The sequence below is a fragment of the Pithys albifrons genome, chromosome 2, assembly GCF_047495875.1.
Source record: "Pithys albifrons albifrons isolate INPA30051 chromosome 2, PitAlb_v1, whole genome shotgun sequence".
Taxonomy (NCBI): domain Eukaryota; kingdom Metazoa; phylum Chordata; class Aves; order Passeriformes; family Thamnophilidae; genus Pithys; species Pithys albifrons.
This window is the reverse complement of record NC_092459.1, coordinates 9,204,398-9,215,977: the sequence shown is the minus strand read 5'-3', so window position 1 is coordinate 9,215,977 and position 11,580 is coordinate 9,204,398. Positions and strand designations below refer to the sequence as shown.

Below are 11,580 nucleotides of genomic sequence, written 5' to 3'. Positions count from 1 at the left end.
TTAAAATTTAGAATATAATAATATGCACCCAGCTAGCATTTCTTACTTTTTGGTAGAACCCTCCTCTGGGAGTAACCAGACATTCTGGAAGAGGGCTTGTGGCTCTGGTAATGGGCTGCTCAGTGCAGCAGAGAGCACAGGAGGTTCCAGGGATGAAGGAGTGAACAGCGATGTATCATGGTCAGAGAGGGACCCCAATATAGAAGTCAGAATGGTTGGATATTTAACAAGGTCAACTCACAGGGCTTCAAAAGGGATGGAAGTTATTCAGGGAGGCTCAGGGAAGAAGAAACACTTCAGAACAGTGTTTGATGTCTGTGTAAATCACCTAGGATGCTTTGTACAGGTAAATGATTTTCAAGTTCATAGTGTTTTAGGAGGTAGGTTCTGAGAACTTCTGCCCTGCTCATCTTACCCTCTTCATCCTCACATATCAAATAAAATAATCCAGACACTCCCTGAGGCCTGACTTTGGGGAAAGGCCCAGGAATTCTGCACCAAGCATACATGGTGATAGGATATGTTACAGAACACTTGTTTAGAAATATTTTTTTCTTTTTTATCAGATGGAAAAGAATCAGTAAAGCTACCTCAGTATTAATATCTTTTTACATTGTGTATTTTAACAAATATTTTTATAAATTAGTATCTTCAAAGTTACATAAAATTAATATGCTGATATTGCACAGACGGTTTTCAGTGTGACACTAGATTTTTCACCACTGAATGTGAAAAAAGGAGACTATATTAATGGTATGGAATGGGTAAACATTTTTTTCATATGTCTAAAAGTTGTTTAACTGTAGAACTCACTGTAACAGGAAGTTACAGAAACACAGATATAAATTCCTTTATAATGAAAAACTGATTTACAACGTATTCCTTAGTGCCTGTTAAGTATCCTGATCCAAATGGGTACTACAGCTCTGTGTGTTCCTGAACCTGAATCTACTAGAGTGATGCTCTCGTAAAAGAAACATTGTGTAACTGCTGGGCGATTTATTTTGGGGAGAGAATTAGCAGCATGATTTTGACAAACAGACATGTTGGCAATTAGAAAGGTATGTGCAGAAGACTGGCACTTATGTTAGTGGTTAACAGATGCAGAAAAAGATCACCTAATATTAGAGGTGGAAAGATTTCATTGCAAATGGAATCATGAAATAATTTTTCATTATATTGGGGTTTTGTGGCCGGATTTTGGTAGCAGGGGAGGCTACAGGGGTGGCTTCTCTGAGAAACTGCTAGAACCTTCCTCTCTGCCCTGAGGAGCCAATGCCAGCCAGCTACAGGATGGACCTGCCACTGGCCAAGGCTGAGCCCATTAGGAATGAAAATAACATGTCTGCGATAACATATTTAAGAAGGAAAAAAAGTTATTTTGCAGGTGAAAATTGCAGCCAGAGAACAGCAGAATGAGAATATGTGAGCAACTCTTAAGATACTTCTGCACTAAGGTGAGTGCAGAAGGACAGGCAGGAGGTGCTCCAGGTACTGGAGCTGAGGTTCACCTGCAGCCTGTGCTGCAGACCATGGAGCAGCTGTGCCATTGCAGCCCATGGAGAACCACAAGGGTGCAGAGATCCATTTGAAACCTGGGGAGGAGCCCATGCCAGAGCAGGTGGGTGCCCAAAGAAGACTGTGACCCTGTGGGAGGCTGGAGCGGGGTCCTGTCAGGAACCTGCTGTCCCATGGCTAGAGGAGCCCACACTGGAGCAGATTTTCCTGGTAGGACTTCTAACCCTATGAGAGACCTGTGCTGGAGCAGGCTGTGCCTGAAGAACTGCATCCTATGGAAAAATGGCCCATGAGGCAGCAGTTTATGAAGAACTTGCCTGTGGGATGGACTCATACTAGAGAAGTTCATGAAGGATTGTCTCTCATGGGAGGGACCCCACGGGGAGCAGGGGAAGGACTCCTCTCTCTGAGCAGCGGCAGAAGCAACAACTGACCCTGACCCTCATTCCCATCTCCCTGCAGCACTGGGAGGGAGGAATTAGAATGTGAAAGGAGAGAGGGGTGGGGGGAAGGTGTTTTTAAGATTTATATTATTTCTCATTCTCCTGCTCTGATTGTGCTAGCAATAGATTTAATTAATACCCCCATCTGAGTCTGTTTTGCCTGTGATGGTGATCAGTGAGTGATCTCTCTTGGCCCTTAATTCACAAACCCTTTGTTAGATTTTCTGTCCTCTGTCCATTTGCAGAGGAAAGTGAGAGAGTGGCTTTAGTGAATGTCTGGCATCCAGCCAGGGTCAACCCACTACATTTGTTTAACATTTCTTTTCACTGATGGTTCTTTTCTGTCTGTTGGTTCTGAACTGATTTTATGTCCAGTAGCCTACTTTCTGCGATGTCTCTCCGCTCTTAGCAGTACATCCTGCTTTTGCGATTATGGTCCGAGTGTGCTGATTCACTGCTGTTTTTTCAAACAAAATTGTATTAAAAAGTATTACCTCTAAAGTAAAGACTATTAGGAGAAGTCACTGTGTCTCACAGTGCAGTTTAATTATACAAAGATAACTACACGTATCCACCAAGTTTTGAGTACATTTTGTCCATAAGCAAGTAAACAGTCTGCTGCAACTTTTATTCTTCATCTACTTTCCCATCATTTTTTACTAGAAAGTACACTCATATCACATCATTGAAGTGTATTATTAATCATACAGATCTGTATGACAAACATTAATAATAAAAATAATGAAAAAAATGACAAACTGAGTAAGATAACCTGGTGTCAAAAAAAAAAGTTTGGGTAGCATCTTTTTTGTTTTGATGTGTGTTGGTAAAACCAGGCATGTCATTATTAATAAATCTGCTAACCTAACTGCAATTTGTGGCCTTTTTCCTCTATTTTTATTTTATTATTTGCTATTATATCTACAGTGGCATTCCAATTTTTACATGTCACCATTATAATATTTTAGCTAAGCATAATCGCTCTCAGATAAAATAAGCAAAAAAAAGCCCTGTTGGGAACATCTCAAGAGCACATGACCATCATGACTTTTTCAAGAATTATTTTGTATATGTAAGAGTTCTGCCTTGAGCTAAATGGCTGAGGAAAGCACGGTGCTATGTTTAGGACATTTGTAGAAAAATAAATGCTTCTAAGTTTTGTCATTCCTATGCCTCTAAAGACCCATTATTTACTTGAAAGTTATATTTCTCAGCTCCAGAATGTCAACCTTTTATTTCCGCTTGAGCAAATGCTTCACTTAAGAAGAACAACTGGAACAGCTTCTGTGGGAAGCAGCCTGCTGGAGTGAAACCTGGACTCATGTCATTTATCTTTCGACATTTCATTTAGGTGCCTAAACTTCAATATATTTTTTTCTTGACTCTTGCTAGCCAGGTTCCCAGCCTGAAGCACCCTATCACATCTTTGTATTTTCATTGACATGAGAGGCAATGCAAGTGAATAGGCAAGTATTTAGCTATCAAATGTAGGGATCTAAAGTTAAGCATTGCACACACTCCCCAGTTGTGACTGTATTATACAACATCAGAGATGATGTTACATAAATGGTATTTTCTTTGCATTTCATTCCATGAGTCTGAGAAATTGAAGACTAATGAATGGTCTCATTAATAAAAGTCTGAATTATAAGTTATTTGGTTTGACACATACAAAGGTGATCTGCAAACATGAAATCATTACATTTCATAAAAAAGAAAAAATGGATTTATTAGTAAAGCAAGTGCATTTTTGTTTATCTATATTCTTAGGGACATTATTCAAAAAATGAATGAGACATGAAAGATAATACATATCTAAAAACTTAATTTCATATAATTACATATTGCATATAGCACATTAAAGAAAGAAGACAATCTATAGTCATTTTGAATCTGATAATCTCGGTCACACTCATTGTTTGCTGTTGAGTATAAAGAATCTCACCCTTTTCCAACTGCAGTGTGTTGCAGCAGCTTCATTTAATCACAGAGCTTGAAGCAGCTCCCTTCTGCCAATCCTTGCAGCCGCATTGCTGCTTTCAGCTCCCCATCTAACAGACAAGTACATCTCAGCGTGCAGAAACAGCACCAAGGGAACACAGAAGGAAGAAGGGAAATTATTCCTTCAAAAGGCCTTGCAGAACACAAAGCACACATCTAGAGATGTAGATATAGGCTCAAATTCCTTCTCATTATATTTTTTTCTGCTGTTGACTCTCATAAAGTATATACACAAATATATTCCTAGCGAGTGTTAAACATAGAAAAGAGAGGGGGAAATACAAACCCTGAAATGATGTTCTGCATTTAAATTGGTGTCTGCAAAACAGGAGACTATGCTAAATTAAAAAAAAAAATCTCATTACCAGTAACCCACCTGCTGAGATAGCGAGTCCTCTCAGAGACTACTGTGTCTTTTAATATTGAATTGCCTACTCTGGAGGAAAGAAGGAAGAGAAAAAAGGCGAGGAGGATCCTCGATTTCATTAGATTTTGAATTTCCCTCTGGAGACACCTATCTATCTTCCCTGACAAGATCAGAGGCTTAGGGCATCACTTGGCTTCTTTCAAAGGCATAAGCAGAAGGTTTAGGAGATTCAAAGCCTAAAGAAGATCTATGTAAGCCATGGAAGACTGTAAAAGGAGCAGGTACCCACATTTTTATGCTATTCATTCATAAGATAAGAATTCCTAAATGTTAAAATTAAAAAAATATACTCTAAATAAAAAACTTTGGGTCAGATCATGACTCTGTTTGAATTGCTGTAGTTTCATTATGAGCACCATGTTATTTAGGTTTAAAAACCATCTGAAGCTGCTAAATGACAACAACTAAGTTTGCAAAATCCAAAGAACTGCATAGCAAGAAAATGAAAAATTTTACCATTACCTGTCTTGAGAAGCATGTGCAGTGGATATAATTCTCCACCTTCTAAAATACAATATCATTTGCATAGGTTAAAAATGAATGGTAAGTGGCTGAAAATGCCAACTATCTGAACTGGTAAACACTTACACCCAAATTACAAAAGCCTTCAGTGATTGCATGCAATGTAGGACAGTAGAGTGTAAGATGTGTCATAATCACACACTTGTTGATATGTCATTATTATCTTTCTAATGATAACCCCATGCATAGAATAATAATTAACATATTAAATTGTTGATTTACAGCAAAAGGAATCTTGTTCATGGGCATTTTGGACTAAGCACTAATAATCCATGTGGAGAGGTTTATAGGTCTATTACTTTCTAAATAGGATTTTGTATTGCATTGTTTCTGTGATGTAGTACATGAAAAAATAAGCCAGTTTTCTAGAATAATACCATTGAGTACCTCTTTTTTTGAATGAGCATCATGTTTTCAAATGCATTCAAAACACAGTCTAAGTAACATGATTTTATACAGAACAATCTAAATGTACGGGGAAGGTCTGACATGAAAACACTATGTAGTATCTTCTGCTTAATCTACACTTTTTTGTAGCAGATGGGAATTATGTCACTGAATTAGATGAAAAAATATTATGACATGAAAATTCTTATTAAAATGTGCTTTAGTCACAAAGTTTTTTAAATTCAACCTATGATTTTTGCTTTTGGAGGGTAAGTAAATGTTCAGCACCTTTGTGCGAAGGATGACCCCCAATCATGGAAAAAATGTACATCAGGTCTAAGTGCCGGTCACCCATCAGGCAACTAATCCTAAGCCAGTTTTCAACCACCTGTCTGAGATATTTCTACCTCAGTAGATGTGGAAGAAAAAAATGGCAGCAAACCCCAACTTAAGATACCAAGTAAATACCTGAGTTTAGAACCAAAACAGAGCTCTGCACTCCCATAGCTACACTGCTGCCACTAGAAGAGTTATGAAGATGAGATGAAGTCATGCAGTAACTGCAATATGGACACAGTCAAAATAGGTCACACAGAATTAATGTTGCTCTGTGGTCATAAAAAACAAACTTATAAAGAACAGAACAAGAGACAGAAAATATGGGGAGAAAGTGTGGTTAAAACTCAGAAGCAGATGCTACAGCACTCTAACTTTCATTATGCTAGAGATGATTATTAATGATCTGACAAGCCAAGCAAGCAATGAGGTAGCAAAATATGAATATGACAGAAAATAATTTAAATTAATCAGAACAAATAAAACATGAATTTCAGAGATACCCAGTGAAGTGCATCACCTCCTAACTGCTTTTGCCAAGCCTGGAATGAACCTAAAATTTTAGCATTTTCAGGCTGCACTTTTGTACATCTAGAAAGTCAAAACATACTGCAGAAAAGAGGTACACTGGAAGATTAAAAAACAAAAGCATAAAATCATAAAATTATGGTCTTACACACAAAAACGTGTTCTGGGTGTTAGATTGGTGACTTCTGCCTATCACAAAAAGATAACTTATAAATTCAATTGTCTGCATTAGTAAACTGAAAATACTGTCCCTTCCTGTACTTTTGTACACATCAGCTTGTGTTATAATTGAATTTTGGCCATTTCAACAATAAGAATTATTTCCATGTATCACATATTACACAATCTTCATGCTTTTATCCTTTTTCCTGAAATAATGAGTAGCTAGTTAAAAACAGGAATGGTGTAATTTACTCTTTTTTATATTTCTCATTATTTTGCCTTCCTTTCACCTCCCTGTTGCATCCATCTGCTTTCTCTAGTGTTGTGCTTAAGACATGCTAAAATGCTTAATTTATGTAAGCAGTCAGTGACAGAACTTGCCATGCATGAAAGTAAACATTCATATATGTCTTTGCATTAGAAGGGGCCTATTATTACTTATATGCTGTGCAGTGTTTAGTGAAGGAGCCTTGATCTTTTCCTCCTACCACAACAGCAACTACAACAACGACGGGGAGAACAGCGAGGGCAGGGAAGCATCAGTCGGGTTTTACACTGAAGGGCAAGATCAGTTGAATTTTACATAACAATATTATAAAGGTAAACCAAAATTAACTTCCACGGTTGTATAAGAAAATTGTGGACAAGAGCCACAGTGGAAGCGTGGCTTGCAATGGAAAGTGTCACCCACACACGCGTTTGACAGCTACAGGCGGCTCCGCGCATGGGCCACCCGCGCCACCACCTCGCACCTGGAAGGAGGTTGTGGTCAGATGGGGGTCGCCCCTTCTCCCAGGCAACCAGCGATAAGAGGACCCAGCCTTGAGCTGCGCCAGAGGCGGTGTAGGTTGGACATTAGGAGGAAATTCTTCACAGAAGGGATGATTAGACATTGGAATGCGCTGCCCAGTGAGGTGATGGGATCTCTGTTCCTAGAGGTGTTCAGGGAAAGACTGGACGTGACATGCATTGCCAAGGTCTAGTTGACATGGTAGTGTTGGGACACAGATTCATCTCGATGATCCCAGAGGTCTTTGCCAACCTGAGTGATTCTGGTGACTCCGTGACGACCCCGCGCCGGCCGCATTGTACGCGGGGCACCGCACGGGCAGCGCGAGCGTCGCTGGAGCCGCGACCTCCACAGGGGTTTTGCCCTCTCTCCCCGCACTGCTTGCGGGTTCCCGAGCCCCCCGTTCCCGGCGCCCCGGGGCTTCCCCCATCCCTACGCTCCCTCTCCCTTCCCTACCCTCCCTCTCCCTTCCCTCCTTTCCCTGCCCTCCCGCGCTCCCCCTGCCCGCGCATGCTCGGCCGTCCTGCAGTGCGGGGCGGCGGCGGGCGGCGCGCGGGGCGGGGCGGGGGCGCGCACTGGAGCTGCGGCGCGAGCGGCGGCGGGCGCGCACACGGGCGGCGCCGCGTGTCCCTCCGGCCCCAGCACCCCGGCGGGACCCCGCGGGCCAGCGCCCTCCTCCGCACCGCCGGCAGACCCCGCGCCCGCAGTGAGTGCGGGGATGCGCCGGGGAGGGGCGGGCGGTGTGGGGGGAGATCCGCGCTCCGCGCCCCCCCGCGCGAGGTGGCGGCGGGAGCTCTGCCGGGGGTACCGGCGGTGGGTCCGGGTGCCCCGCGCGGGGCTTTTCCTCTCGGGGAGGCGGCGGGATGGAGGCGCGGCGGGGCTGAGACGGGGGCTGTGATCATCCTCGTCGGGAAAGTTGGTCTGTGCTCGCCCGCTCCGCGTGCGGGAGTTTGTTGTTCCAGTGGCGAGATGGAGGGAAATCGCACCCGCAGCGATTTGCCGTGAACTGCTGAGCGATAAGGGACCGAATCCCGCGCCGATCCGGATATAAACACAACAGAATTAGAAGGAAGAGCTGAGCTGCGCGTAATAATTTGTGCTTGGAAACGCTTTGGTGGAAGTGGGAGTCTTTGTCGTTCGTGTTCTTTTGAAAAGCGATAGCGAGAAGGGCGTGATTTTTTTTCCAGTAGGGAAAGAAAAAGAAAGGGGGGAAAAAAAGACCGTGCGAAACCAAGTACCAAAGCAGCCCTCGCAAGGTCACACCACGGGGAAGGCAGAAGTGCTCCCCGATCCATGCGATCGCTCTATCGCTTTTCTTACTGCCTGTAAGGGCTGTTTTTATTTTATAATTTAATTTATTTAACACGCGAGGTGTTTGCAGGTGGGCGCCGGGTAGGTGCGGGGCGGAGGTGCCGCGCTCCTGCTATTTACTAGGGCATCAGTCGGAGTGAAGATGGAGGTGGGAGGAGATAACAAAAGCTGGTGTGAGAGCCTGGGCATCTCCCACACGAAGGCGTGAGAAGGAGGAGGGAAAGGAGACAGCAGGAGAGAGAATTTTATTTCCAAAGATCAAAACAAAAACAGGAGCAGGTTGAGGCAGATCGTGAGCTGCCGGGGCGGAAAGCGAGGGAGGCGTTTTCCTCGCTGACCTGAGCGGAGCCGAGTGCGGGGGCTCTGCGGGGGCCGGGATATGCGCGGCCGCGGAGGGAGGGAACGCGAGCGGGGGCTGCCCGGACGGCGCAACTTTGCGCGCCGGTCATCGCTCAGAAATGAGCTGCTCGCCTCCGGGGAGACGTGCTGGGTGTGTGGGGGGCGAGGGGAGGAACGCCTGCCGATGCCCCAAGGGCTTCTTCTCGCTCCTTTTCCAGCCCCCGCCGCGAAGGGCCGGATCCCGGCCGCGCGGTGAGGGGAGAGCGCGTTGAGCTGCGGCGGGGACGCTGCTCCCGCACCCGGGGCGCCGGACACGGGGGCTCTGCGCGCTGCGGGGCGCTGCGGGCTTCCCGGCGCCGGCTCCAGCGGGCACCGCGAGTCCCTCCGTGCCCCGCCGCTCGGTGCCCTCCGCAGGGCTGCCCGTGCCGCCAGCTCTCCAGGTTCGAGGCTTCCCCCGGCCCCCCGGGGCTGCCCGCATCTCCCGGAGTCCTCCGCTCTCCCCACTGCCCCCATCAGGGAACGCCCCCTCCGCCCCCCAAAGTCGACGGTCCCCTCCCTGCACGAAACCACCTGCAAGGTTACCCGCACCCCAACTCTGCACCGTGCCCTCAATGCCATGAGCCCTTCCCTTGCTGGCTGTTCCGCCCCAGGCACCTCCTTGACTTGCCTTGGTCCGGGGTGGCTGCTCCGGCCTCCGGCGTGCGGATAAACCGTCGGACATTGGGAGGGAAAGGGGAGCGGCGGGGCTGATCTTATGCAACTGCAGACCCCCCAGTTTCCCGCCCCTGGAGAAGCCTGTTCAGGAGCTTTTCAGAGGTGGGCCAGGGTTCTTCGCCTTCCTCGGGCGGGGGGACAGCTCTGGCCGGGCCGTGCGGAGCTCCTGCCGCTGCGGAGGTACCGCGCTCCCAAATCCCGCACCGCCCGGGGGAGGGAGCGGGGTTACCTGCACCGCCAGGCTTTTCGGCTGACAAGGAAACGTGCGGATAACAGGGTGATGAAAACAGCAGACCTTTTCATTAAAATTGAAAGGTGATTACTTGGACATTAGAGCCTTGGCTAATTACCTAAAGGCCAAATGTATGAATAAATTTCGTGTTCTTGTACAGAAGATGTTAATGTAACAGATGGGTTTAAGAGATACATATACTTCACCTAACCTAGCTGACAAAATATTTTTTAGCGCTATTTTGTTACTTATCAGTGTGTCTCTGGATAGGCATTCTCTTCCTCAAGTTCAGATCTCAGAGGTATCACCACCTCTTTATAAAAAATAAAAATATGTACATATTTTATAATTGGAATATGATATGAAACAGATTAATTACCGGGACAAATAAGTGTGAGAAAACTCAGTCTTTGTAAAATACATAATCACTGCCCCTTTCAGAATATGTGCTTACTAGCATTTGTTTTTGTGACACATTTTCAGAGTCATTAGTTTTCACTACAACCCTATTACTTGACAGAATGCCTTTCCATTTTAAAGAAAAGTTCATTTGAGAGCATCAGTTTACTTGAAAGATCTTCCATCTCAATGTTCGAACAGCACAATCCATTTCAGTTTGTGGACTGCAATCAATTCTAATTAAAACTTTAAACAAAGCATGAAGTAGTCTGGGTTAATGTTGATGTCAAGGAAAACGAAGGAATCATGTTCTTTGTCTTTGTTATGTATTATTCCTGCCTTTTAATTAAGGACTGAATCCTTATCTTTTTATTTATCCACAAACTTTTATGACATAGACCTACAATATTTAATCATTTTTTAGGTTGCCCAGTCTTCTTGGCCCATTCAAAAATATACCTGCACAGGGCATTACACCACTGATCTTTCAACATGCTTCTTGTTTTGGAACGTCCAGCTATTGCCAGCACATCAGCTCTGTCATCAAACAACATCTCTTTTGGAGTATCACAGCGTTATGTAACTCACAACCATAGAGCAAATGCCAGAGATGTCTCCACTGCTGTCGGTCCCGTTGTACACTCCCCTGATGTATTACACCACAAGAGTCATAGCTGATACCACACTACAGCACCAGCCAGAAGGAAACTTATGCTCTGCCCAGAATGATAAGGTGAAGCCTAACCAGGAGGTGATGGGTCAGGGTAGGGCAGGGCAGATCAGAGCAGAAGGTATCAGGTTGGCTGTGTGGGATGGAAGCGGTGCAATGAAGCTGCATTTGGTGCTGTGTGGAAAAGGCATTGCGTGTGTCCCAGGGTGTGACATCCTGCTGACTGCAGTGTGTCTGGGGTGTGGGGAGATCCCGATGTGCCTGCAGCACCGTCCTGCTTGAGGGCTGCAGCACCGTGCTCCTGCAGCTCCATTTCTTCTCTTTTCAGCGTGTTGAGGTGGTAGAGCTGACTTTTCTTTCCATCTATACGCTCAATATAGCTGCAGGAAAGATCTAAACCTAAGAATACAGATTCCTTTAACTCATGAGTGTGGTGGACTTTGTTGTGGATGATTCCAAAATTGTTTACATTTCAAGTTGTTGTTCTGGTTCTTTTTTCAGTTCTGGAATTCTAATGTTATGTCTGTCTTCACTATGCATTCCTAGTTGTTTTTGTATGATATCTGTGCCTCAGGCTCCTATTTTAGGTGTTCAGTTTTGCAGATTCCCTTGCATTTCCAGAATTTTATGCCAGTTGGTCAAGTAGTGCTGGCTTATCCTCTAATTGTGAATCAAACAGCAACGTATGCTGATTGAAGTTAGAGTTAGAAAATTTAAATTATGGTAGACAAATTTGTTTTTAAAGTACTTGGAATTGAAACACATAACACTTACCCTGAGCAACTGTTCTCCTTGTTTGTG

The 11,580-nt window shown here is 44.7% G+C and overlaps 1 protein-coding gene across 1 annotated transcript in view; it reads left to right on the top strand.

The window, feature by feature from the left end:
• The first annotated feature begins 7,662 nt into the window (after positions 1-7,662).
• Positions 7,663-11,580, top strand: part of VSNL1 (visinin like 1) — a 91,111-nt gene continuing 87,193 nt past the window's right edge. The window contains exon 1 of the mRNA XM_071548314.1: positions 7,663-7,820. The gene's annotated coding sequence lies outside the window, so the exon portion shown is untranslated. The remainder of the gene's footprint in view (positions 7,821-11,580) is intronic.